Source organism: Lutra lutra, chromosome 13 (assembly GCF_902655055.1).
Source record: "Lutra lutra chromosome 13, mLutLut1.2, whole genome shotgun sequence".
In the NCBI taxonomy this organism is placed as follows: Eukaryota; Metazoa; Chordata; class Mammalia; order Carnivora; family Mustelidae; genus Lutra; species Lutra lutra.
In genome coordinates this window covers 60,887,326-60,899,825 of record NC_062290.1, presented here as the reverse complement: position 1 = coordinate 60,899,825, position 12,500 = coordinate 60,887,326, and the positions used below count along the sequence as shown (strand labels likewise).

Sequence of the window (12,500 nt, the reverse complement as noted above, 5' to 3'; positions counted from 1 at the left end):
GGCTTAACCCACTGAGCCACCCAGGCGCCTCACTTTTTACTCTTTAAAGATATTATTTTTACTGCCTAGAGATCAGATGGGATTTTTAAGTATTTCATTCCATTTTACAAAAGGTACATGGGGCATGGTGGGGGGGGGGAGGGGGAATGAATGCCCTCCCTTTCCTTTAGCATTGTTTACAATTAAATGCCAACAAAATGTAACTGGTCCAGATTTAAGAAAAATCAAATCTGGGGCCCAAAGGAAAGAGAGGAAGAAATTTAAAAGTTAGGCAAATAGCTCTGCAGTGAATTGAACTAAAGCTGAATCTACGACAAGGCAAAAATGATGATTCCAAGATACCAAGATATGCCCCAAGATCCAAAGGCCATAGTCCTGTCCTCTCTTGCCCGGGTTTTTCTGTGACAGGTCCTCATACCTGTGGACCTGGACGCCAGGTCTGTTCAAACCACAGTTTTGGAAAGTCTTCCATTTGCACCATTCTGGCCAACAGTCACAGTATTATTTCTTTTGAGGAATACTGGGAGGAATTTTCTCTCCAAACTAATGGCTTTGAAATTATTTTAAAACAAAGCTTCCTTCATAAAGTTTTTTAAGCTTTCATTTTTTTCAGTGGAAAAAAAAAAAAAAGAATTCAATCCTATTCCAGAAGACATTGCTATTAATTCCCATTCCAAAAATGCCATTGAAAGCACCATATATAATGATATACCTGTATCTTTTATATGTTAAAAAAATATGTCATGTATCCAACAGACCCCCAATCCATTGGGTAATTCCTTAATTAGGCAGATTTTTGAAACATGTATTATGTACACAACAGACCGGAACGTCTCCTTTGGAGCATTTTCTAGTCTATCGGGTGATTACATCATTAAGCCACACATGCTACGTAGAAAAAAATCCTTATGAAAATTCATGAAAAAATGTACAGCACATCATTAGCATGCAGCAGACGTGTATGCTTTTGATATTTTCTCTGGTAAAAAAAAAACTACATGAAATAATTAGTCCAGGTCATGAAAACATGAGAAAGGTACCAGACATTGGTGAAAATGAAAATTGCAAAAAAAATTGCATCTCTCATGGTTTAGCTGAGAGTAATTTGCTTTATTGGAAAATGGATTCTAAAACAGTGTTCATTTGAACTACAGCAAAATAAAAAGTGTTGCTTTATTGATTTGATATTTCCTACACACACCTAACTTCCTCCTTAATCCCTTTTTTGGATACTCATAAGTTTTACAAACCAATGGGTTGAAGGTTGCAAATGACCAGTGGTAAGACCATTAATTATTCAAGGCCTTTTGGTACTGTGTGTTTGTATGCGTCTATCTTCATTTTATGTAACCAACAGTATAAGGGGCTGCATGAGAATATCTTTTTTATTAAGTTGAGATTACACTAAAGTAATACAAAGAGAGGTAAACTGTTGGTATAACTCCCAACAGTGAAAAGATTATATATTCACAACATTAAGCATTAGGCAAAAAATCTCAAAAATGATATATTTGAAGACTGAAATAAATGAAGCACAGGTTTCATTAAAGAAGCTATTAAGCTTATTAATTTATGACTTTTCTTTTTGTAAATGAGATCCTACCCTCCATCCCTGCCCCCCCCAAAACCCACCAACAAAAAAAGAAAACCTCAGTAAGCAGAGAACAATGAACATATGCAAGACAGTAAGGATCACAGTAATTCACTCCCTGAATGCTCCAAATCTTCATGGCTTAAAAAGCATCCCAATTTTCTCCAAAGGTAGTGGCATTTATTCACTGGGCCATAGCTAATTTTACATGGAATGCAAAAATGTTAGTTTAAGTTTAATTTACCACCCTATTTAAATATTTCCAATGTAGCTCTCAAACTGCAGAGCTATCCCTCCGTCTATTTTAATTTTAAAGTAAGTTAGCAAAGGCTTCCTTCTTAATCCCCAGAGACTACCTACATAGTGACACAAACGCACAAATTTATGACAGCAACATAAATGCCCTTCTGAAGTAATGTGCAACATTAAGTGAAAATCGTTTCCTGGAAAGATATTATAGGTATCTATATTTTATTTGCCATCTTAAACATATCTGGGTCTTTATGGCCTTATTTTAAAAATGTATTTCCTTTTTATATTTCCTGGTGCAAATGGACTGCATAAATAAGCAATGTGCTATGAGGCTTCAGACCAGCCGATAAAACCTTTCAATTTTCATGCCAGCTTCTTCTTTTGTAATTCAAATCCGCCTGGAAACTGGCAGCTCTGAAAACTGAAACAAGCACTGCCACAAATACCTTGTAATGCTATCGACCTTGTCTGCCCATGCAGTGAGAAAGGGGGATGCGTATGTGTCTGCAGCCATCCAGATAACACAACTCATTTTTTTGGGGGGGGGGCGGTTTGGGGTGGGGATAACAGAAGCCAGCCCCAGACTATGCACCAAAAGCAGTCATTACCAGGCGCGCTGGAGAATAAGTCTCTTCAAAATACACAGTGCATTTAAAAACCACATATGAGGCTGAGCCACTGCTGTCATTACCAATTTTAATTTAGCTCCTTCAGTTTGCCAGCCAGATAAACTCTTTAGTGCTGTTTTTTAATCTATTTGCCACATTTTATGTTTAAGATTATAGTAATATGGACAGGAGAAGGAATCACTTTTAGGGGAAATAAAGAAATAGATCCGCTTATCAGCGCCCATCAGAAAGTTCATTAATCAGCCAGGCTTTGTGCCCTCTAAATTGAAAGGTTAAATAATCCTCTCAGGAATATTTCTCGGCCCCTCCGCCAATTGTCCGGAGAGGAGCTGCCATTCATAGCACACGGGATCGGTGACAGGGTATCTTACCACTGTTTGGACCCCAAACAATGATGGACAAATGGCCTGGTTTACAAAGAACCTTTTAGTACATGGATGGAAAAGGACCACAAGCTTTGAAGCAGGGTGGAGGGATAAGGAGGGAGTGAAGACAGGATGTGTGGGGGGGAAGGGACCGAAAAGAATACGTACATGTGTGAATCCGTGGATATTTTATCTGAATGTTTATTTGGGTGGACTATAAAACAGAAGCCACATTAATATACGTCTTCCAACTGTATGAAGTACTTAACATACTCAAATTTGCTTAAATATTTTGCATACAACTGTATAGAAACAATCAGTGAAAAACTGGAGAATAACAGAGCTGTGGCTCTATTCTATTATTAGCTAAAACACAGAGGATTCAAATAAACACCAAGATTTTCATTTTTACCATAACTCCACATGACTTACAACACACAGCATACCCCCACCCCCCATGCAAGGGTGCTTATTCGCCTGAAATGGTCTTAACCAACAGTCACAAAGGCAGGGAATTCCACAGCTCTAAGGGCCTGTCTAAAGAGGGGAGAGTAATGCTTTTTTTTTTTTGCTTTTACAATACGCCTTATCCTAGCTCCTGCTTTTCTTAAAATAAAGAACCAATATGGAATAGTGATGCTCTTTGAAAGAATACAAATCACAGGCACTAAGAAAATGCTCAATTTTGTGTTGCCTTTTTTGCTGGACATATAAGAGGATACAAGCGAAGTCTGTAAGAGTGACCAAGCTCTTACACCTCAGCATCTTGCTGTGAAATCAAGCTGGTTTCTGGCATCAGTCATGTGAAGGCATGAAGCAGTTTCATCTGAAGTACAAAAAACCTGATACGCTATTTTGTTTCCTTCCTCATCTGATTAACATAAACCCTCTACCCCTAGCAGAAAGTATTATAATTGGTGTGTGTGTGTGTGTGTGTGAGAATTGTTCAGTTTCACATTATTCTCAAGATTTATGTAATTTCATTTGCTCCTGATAACTATATTCAGATGATACTGAAGTTACCACTTAAGAACTGAATGTTTACAACATATTAATTATATTATGTATATATTTTCAAAATAATATCATTGTATCTTTATATGGTACATATGTTATATAGTCATTTGCATTAGGAGAAGAAGTAGCCTAAATATTTCTGTGATCTACTTCTTAAATGTCTTTATGATTTTTAGGCAAATCAAATTAAGAAAATAATTAAATTTGCTGTATTTAAAAGTTACCTACATTTCTAGAAAAGACAGATAAATAGTAAGTAAATGAAAAGTGAGGTAAATACTTTTGTTAACAGAAGACAGTGTTTGTGAGTATTTTGATTTCAGTAACTATGAGGAAACATTTTTAGGAGACAGAAAGTAAAGAGGTCATTATGAATCTCCTCATCTTAGGCAAATTAACAGTCTTTTCAGAAGACATTATAATAATCTGGTAATCTGAGTTGGGGGTATTAGTAAAGAGGCCATCTCTATAGGTGTGAGGTGTGTATGGGCTTGCTTTATTGGAGCTCACACAGTGTTGAATATGAGCTAGGTGCTAGGTATTGTGCCAAGTACTTTACATTTATTATCTCATTGCATACTTAAAATGAGAAAGCACTATCCCCATTTTTCAGATGAAGAAACCAAGGATCTTAGAAGTCAAATATTTTAACTAGGTTTGACCATCTAAGTATATTAAAGAGCCAGAATATAAGCCAATGTCTGATCCCAAAGCTGGCATTCCTTTCTCTATTATAATAAGGACAACATTCCCTAGTAATTTTCTCAGAAATAAGTCTTACCCTTTAAATCAATTTTATAGCATGTTTTTTAAGGACTTCAGTAAAATGAGGAGGAATAACTATAACTATATGAGGAGGTATAACTATAAGTAAAGGAAACAGGAGAGATCCAAGAAAGACAAACTGAGGTTTTATAGTATAAACAAAGCTAATGAACAATTCAAAATTTACTCTAACTGAAGAGAAATGTGGGGTAATCCACAAATACATGTAAACAATATTTACATAATATCAGTATTTATAGACATGGATACATTACAAAGTTATAAAGATGACTTTATAATTAATCTAATAGATTTGACTTCATATGAATTTTGAAAAAAGGCATGAAAATAATGTGGTACCTTTATTACCAACTGATTCATACACATCAATTCTTTTTACAAAGCTGATATGGGTTTCTGAACATTCCCATGGAGAAACTCTTGTTTTGAAATGTGGTCTACATTGGTGTATTGGTACACTAGATAAGGCAAAGGTCTATTTTAATTCCAAGGGTATTAATTTTTTTTTTTTTTTGGTTAAATGGTCTCTAAATACGTAGCATTTTTCCTCATATAATATTTTTGATATTTCGAAAAAACCCAAGGATATTAGTTTTGGATGACTATTGCTGAGTTCAAAGTAGATGAAAGAAAATAATTTCAAATGTACAAAAACATAACTCTCATGACTTTCTTGTATGTGGGGATCAAATGGCAAATGAACTTCAACTCTAAAATCTGATTGATTTTATTAATAATTCATTAACTTTTAGTCATTTAAGAGATTTTGCTTTTAAAATCTTTTTTTTTTTTTTAAAGATTTTATTTATTTGACAGAGAGATCACAAGCAGGCAGAGAGGCAGGCAGAGAGAGGAGGAAGCAGGCTCCCTGCTGAGCAGAGAGCCCGATGCGGGGCTCGATCCCAGGACTCTGAGATCATGACCCGAGCCGAAGGCAGCGGCTTAACCCACTGAGCCACCCAGGCGCCCCCTGCTTTTAAAATCTTAAACTTAATTCAATTTAAGATTACTAATACAGTTTACACCGTAACAGAAAATATAACACTAGTTCAGAGAGATTGTTCATGTCAACAAGTCAAGGGGTTCTTTCAGGAGTCTTTCCCTGCAGATTATTCAAATGACTGACCAAAACCCTTAAAGGTTATGGTTGATCATGACTGTGAGTAACTAAGTGATTCCTAAATACTTAAGACCTGTTAGGAATTACTGTAATCTACCATGTCATTTACATGCATGACTACTAAAAAGGGATGTTTAATACAAGTATCATTGGTCCAGTATACTTTATCTACTTTATTCTTGCACTAAAATGTCCAGAGAAGATTATGACAAATTCAATCAGGTGGAATATATTTATTTAAGGAATGGCATGAATCACCTGTTCAAAATACATATTAAAGATAACCACTTAAATATGCTAAAATTATTCTACATAATACTTCTATTCTCTTTATGCATGGTTAACATGACAAAGAATAGGCATCATTCAACATTTCAGATCTTTAAACTACAATTTATTATATAATTTATTACATAACACCATGAAGTGTTAAGCTGGATTTTGAACATTCTCAGGCTACCCGTTTATACTGATTTTTGTTATAATGGGAGCCCTATTTCAAAGTGTAGAGTTTTAAGTAAAAAAAACAACAACGTAGTTTTATTTGCAATTATGTGAAGAATGTATGTGTTTCTTAAGGAGAATAAAAGACTTTAAAAGTGTTATATATTGGGGCACCTGGGTGGCTCAGTGGGTTAAGCCGCTGCCTTCGGCTCAGGTCATGATCTCAGGGTCTGGGATCGAGTCCCGCATCGGGCTCTCTGCTCAGCAGGGAGCCTGCTTCCCTCTCTCTCTCTCTGCCTGCCTCTCTGTCTACTTGTGATCTCTCTCTCTGTCAAATAAATAAATAAATAATATTAAAAAAAAAAGTGTTATATATTAAAATTACAAATACTTAGAAATAAAATTTTATTACCACAGAATATAAGTATTAAGAAGAAATTGCCCCTATAATGACTAACTATAATTCCTTTGTAAGTAAAGGTGACTATATCTAGGGAACATGAAAGTGCACTGAAAAGTTCAAATTAATTTGCATCCTTCTACCAACCTCAGGAGAAATCTTTGCCAACAGGAAGAAAAAAAAAGTCCACAATAAGTATTCCCTTAAATTTTTAAAACAGAAGTAAAACCTGAAGCCCCTATAGTAAATACGGAAGTCCTAAATGCAATGGTATTTGTCCCCAGCTACTAAGGGGCAGACAAAAAGGCACAGGGACTTTTTTTGTCAAATAAAAAAAGTTAACTGTTTATAGTAGAGCTTTAGGTTCAATTAGTTTATTACTGAACAACATGCGCTACCTAAAAAATGACACGATGATTGGTGACTAGGACACATCTTCAGATATTTAGAAGATGGGAAAAACACAGCTGCACGCAGGTCAAAACATTTATAATGAATCTTTTATAAATTGTGTGACTGCTGCATAATTTTTATTGCTTGATTATCTGAAATACTTAAATTTATAAGAGAATTAATGTCATAAAGCACTTGATATTAAATATCTTAAAAGAAAAAAATCTACTAAAAATATGCCATATTGATTTCTCATTTAAAACAAATTAATTTTCACATTAAAATACTGAAAGTCAAAAAGTTGGAAATTCTCTCTGAAGGCAATGACAGCTCAGTATTTCTTAGAAAAGAAGACTATATGAAGGCTCTCCTATGTGTGTCAATAAATAAATAATAAATTATATACAAATCTAAATTTTATTCTACTCCCATTCATTAATAAGTTTGTATACATACAATGTCTAAATTTCTGAGGAATGCTGTGAGGGGAAAAATAACGTGCATTTATAATTCACAATGTTCACTTTTTCCTCTTCCTTTCACAGAAGCTTTAGAAAATGGCTTTTTGATGATTTGGCAAACTGTATTTATTTTTAAATGAATCTCATTTATTGAGATTGATAATTCCAGGTTTCATTTGCTCCGAAATTGCATTTTCCAATTGCTTCCAATGATAAGTTCTAGAAAAATGTGGTCCAACATGCCAGTGAAATAAAGATTTAAAAAAAAAAAAAAAGAAAACTCAGTTGACCTACTCTGTAAATGTAGTAAGTACATTTTACACTAAATTCTAAACATGGTGAGATTGAATTAAAAATTGCTAGCAAAATGTTGACATTAAACACTTTAAGAACAAGGTGAGTATTTAAATATATATATAAGCATTCATATAAATTTTCCATCCAAAAAATATTTTAAAGTTTTAGTCACTGTCCAAATGTCTTTTCTATCTCTGTTATACATGGAGTAACAGAAAATAGTCATCAGTGCTCATTCAGAAATTGTTTTTTGTCAGACACCACGTAACTTGAAACATAAAGCATTTTCCGATTTACTTTGTAGTACAATGGGAAGACAGCCTTGAGGTACTACAAAATAGCTGAGTGCCTTCTGAATCATCACAGCATGATTACACTCACCTCAGTAGTATCTCAGCAGTAAGGGCATATTTAATGTGAAAACTAAATCTCTGAAAATTGACAGAGATATAAAATCTCAATAGCAACTTTTAACCCATCAAAACATTGAAACAGCAATACCAGATCCTGATGGGGGAAAAACCCCTACAATTGAAACAGGAGTATTCCTGGTTCTTGAGGAAGTCCGCAAAGTGAACTGAACTACCAAAATAAGAGCTTCTGAGATGAATTTGTATATGATAATCTGTATGCCAGGCCTCAAGATAAGGTACCCCCCAAAAAGTTGATTTAAATGTTCCAAAATAGAATGAGGCCTAGTTCTCACTCGATTCTGGAGTTATAGAACACTTTAAAATATAGTATGTAACCAGTTCTATTTTCTTAAACACACCCATGAAAAAGGACATATATCTACTGTGGATGGGTTCTTACGGGTTTTAAGGTTCTGCTTATGTAGCCAAAGAGCTCTCAGAAAAAGATTTAGGATTCCCAATACTTATTCAATTAAGAGAGAATGAGGTGTTCTCCACCCACTCCCCCCCCCCCCCAAAAAAAAGAAAAGATTCTGGTTTGGGCTGACTTCTGGAAACTTAATTTTTCATTTAAGTTATTTTTAAAAATCCACTCCAGGGTTAGGCAGTTAGAGAATTGTTACCCATACTATCTTACATCACAATTCCAGGATAAAAACTTTTGGATACCTTTTGCCTCACAACCAAATTCCACTTTGCTATTCCTCCCTTTTGGACTAGAGCATAGATCTAGAGTTCAATTTAAATCTGTTACCATTTAGGGTTACCTTCTGTGTGGCATGGCATAGACTGCTTCAGAGTAACATTCTCCTTTAGTGTAAAACCCTCATTTCCATACTGTGAAAACCCAGAAAACACTTTTCTAAATTGATGTTCCCAGGTAAGCAGAGAAAAACCGAGGAGCAACACCAAACAAAACTGTTAATTATGGTCCATAAGATACACTCTGGCATTCAACTAGCTCAGGTAAGACATTACGGATTACTACTGAATTCTGGTCACCAGCTTTTTACTAGGCTAGACAGGAAGGCAAAGAAATCCTACTCCTCCCCATTTCCCAGACAGCAAGTATTTTACTTTTTAAGTGTGAATTCTAGGCATTCCAAACACCATATAAAAAGAAACATTTAAAAGGTAATTCTTCCAAAAAGGTTACATTTGCTTTCTATTTAAATTGTTAGCTATAAAGATAGTAGGTTGTAACACATTTTAACAAAGCACACAAAGAAATCCAGGCGCAAAATTAAACATAAAAGATGTATTGTCCTTTTTGATTCTTAACACACACAGCCCCCAAATAGCAAACTCCTAGTTACTTTTTTTAAAGTAAGTAGATTAAAAACAAGATTAACAAAATGTCCAAAGCATGTCAAATTATAGCCTTTACTAGTTAAAAATTCTGTTGGTTGTAAAACTCTGTTGGTGGCCATTTTGGCCTAGGATTTTTAATATAAATGAGACTAGAAATGACAGGGAATGGGGGGAAGGGACTTTCCTCCTTGAATAGTTAAAGAGGGAAAATTTTATCTAGAATGAGTTATCTGAAAGATGAAAAAGAATATTCAAAGTCAGGCTACCAAAATCTGAAAATATAACAGAAATTAAAATACAAGAACAGTGGCATAGTATTGAAGATTTAAAAACCTTTACAAACGTTTCTGGAGGAGTAAATACATAAACTATTTGGGAAAATTGTTTAATTGCTAAGTAAAAATAATATATATATTTTTTCCCCATGCAGGGCTCCAAAGTGATTGTCTAAAGTCATTGAATTATATGGCATAAGTTTATAGTCATTAAAATATACCAAGAAAAATGACATAGCTAAATTAGTTGTTCTAACATGCATACATAATATGCATATGTATCTATGTAGATACACATGAAGTATCTTTTTATCAGAGTTTTATTGGCATGTACCCTTTAGAATGATGGTCTTAGTTATTTTTGATGAAGTCCAGTCAAATTTGGTTAAGAAGCTGTTCTATTTTAGGTCATATTCAGATACAAGCTGTTAAGAAGACTTTATTTTTATCTCACTTAACTGCTGAAAACAATGAACATTTCCCTTCTTTAATTTTCTTACTTTAGAATGTGTCTTAAGAAATTTTTGATTTGGAACATTTTACAAGTCCACTTATACCAATTAACTTCATCATCTTTCTTGCGTATATGAGAAATAATGCTCTATTTAATCTACAGACTTTTTTTTTTTTAAAGAAAGAAAGCAATTCCTAAATAGACCTTAAATTGTAGTTGTCAAACTTTAAGCTGTGTAAATGTCTTTCTAGTCTTACTGATAAAAAGCAGATAAAAGCAACTGAAAAGTTCTCAATGTACCCATTTCCAAACTGGATAAACACTAATCAACTTATTCCCCCAAAAGCACAGTTCATTTTGGGTAAGAAATGGACACTTTTCGAGTTAAAGAAAATTAATCAATGATTAAATGCGGAAATTTCCAGAGTTTTAAGAAGACTGGTTTAAAGGAATATACAGTGGCAATTCTAACCTAGGTTTCATTGCTTGGTCATTGTGGAGTGATGGCACATTCACATGTGAGGGCTACTATAAGTCAATAGATGGCAGTCCATCGCCTAGTAAAAGGGCTGAAGATGATGAAACTCACCACGCATCTTGCTTTTATTCAAGATTAAATATTGCTTAATTACAAACATTTGGATTTGCATATACATAATTATTTACTGATTTTATTTTAGATGGACTGATACATAGACACACGTTGTAACTGTACTAGTTTACCATTTATATTTGCATAGAAAACTAATTCTGAATCACTAAGTATTTAAACTTGACAATTAGAAATCATGATAGTTACCTGCAGTATTATTTTGAAAAATTAATCAGAACTCCACAGTGAGAAAAACGGATTTTCAAAATAATTTTGTTATACTTATAAACAGAATATATTGTAACTCCCCCAGAGGCAAATTCATTCTGTTTTCACTTGTTTTTTCCCAACTATTCTTTTTAAAATGTTTTTCAAAAGCTGTAATATCAAACAAACCTTCAAATAATTCTGTTATACTAAACACCGATTTCTATCCTTCTATGATAGTTATATAAAAGAATATAGGTGCAAGTAATGAAAAGAGTGTCTTTAGAGCAATACTTCCCACACTTCAAGTTTTCAAGGCTGGAATTCTCTAAATTAGGGGAAAAGGGAAAAGAAATGAAATTGCCAAATCATTAGGCTATTAATAAAAATACTGATGAAGAAAACTGCTATGTAGTTATAAAAAGTGACTATGATGTTGAAAAATATATGATTGGATTTCAATCAAGTTTAGGCTATTATGATTTCACCCCAGCATGTGAGGACCAAAAAAATCTGCTACATAAGTATAAACATGATATATCCATATGGGTTATATCTGTAAGATATGTGTCTTAACATAACACAGGGGCGTGTATGTGTGTGTTTTGGTATAACACTAAATATTTTAACAAAACCCAATTTGGGACTGAAGGATAGTTCAGGAACCATAGCTTTCCACTGAGAATCTTTACACAGATTTAACAGTGATAACAGAATATGAAAACATATTCCTTATGAAAACATGTATTATTCCTTGCGTCCTGGGCCTGTGATAGACATATTGGTAGTTTGAGTCACGGTTTACTTTTTATTTCTACAAGAGGAGAGCATGTTTTTGTCAAACTTTGTCCTTTCTATTTTTGCCACCTGAATTCCTTTTTGATATGTTAACCTTAAGGAACAGCTTTTATAACACTGTTATAACTGTATAACTATAAGAACAATTTTTATTATTGTGTCTTAGTGTAGCACATTTATTATATGAAAAAATGACTACCAGGGCTATGGTGAATTACTGAAATTATTTAAGTTGAATATTAAAAACCAGCTTCGTAACACTGAGCACTAGTCAACTGATTCCATAGTAAATTATGTTTCTACTTCTACTTAGACTAAATTCAGAATAAGAGGAACCCAGATAATTGAATAACCTGAATGATATTAAGCAGATGTTTATATACTCTGAATAAGTTAAGAGGAACTTAAGGATATGACAGTTGAATTGTTCTGTATGAAAGTTACATTGAGCTTTTTTTAGTTTCATTAAAAAATGTGCAAAAAATTTCAATAAAGTCAGAAAAATGATTATGGAAGATATTATGGACTGTGTGCTTATGGACTGTAGATAATATAACAGTTTAAAGATACTTGATTACTATTATTTTTTTTATGGCTCCTAGCATACTTTTCCCCTTTAATTTAATGAATGTAGTCCAGGAAGACTGAGATACCATGATGTAATCATTAAATGACGTGAGTAATAAAAAAACAAT

The 12,500-nt window shown here is 33.7% G+C and overlaps 1 protein-coding gene across 4 annotated transcripts in view; it reads right to left on the bottom strand.

Annotated features, from left to right (window-relative positions):
* ZCCHC7 (zinc finger CCHC-type containing 7) overlaps positions 1-12,500 on the bottom strand; it is a 253,325-nt gene that overhangs the window by 17,486 nt on the left and 223,339 nt on the right. The window lies entirely within an intron of this gene.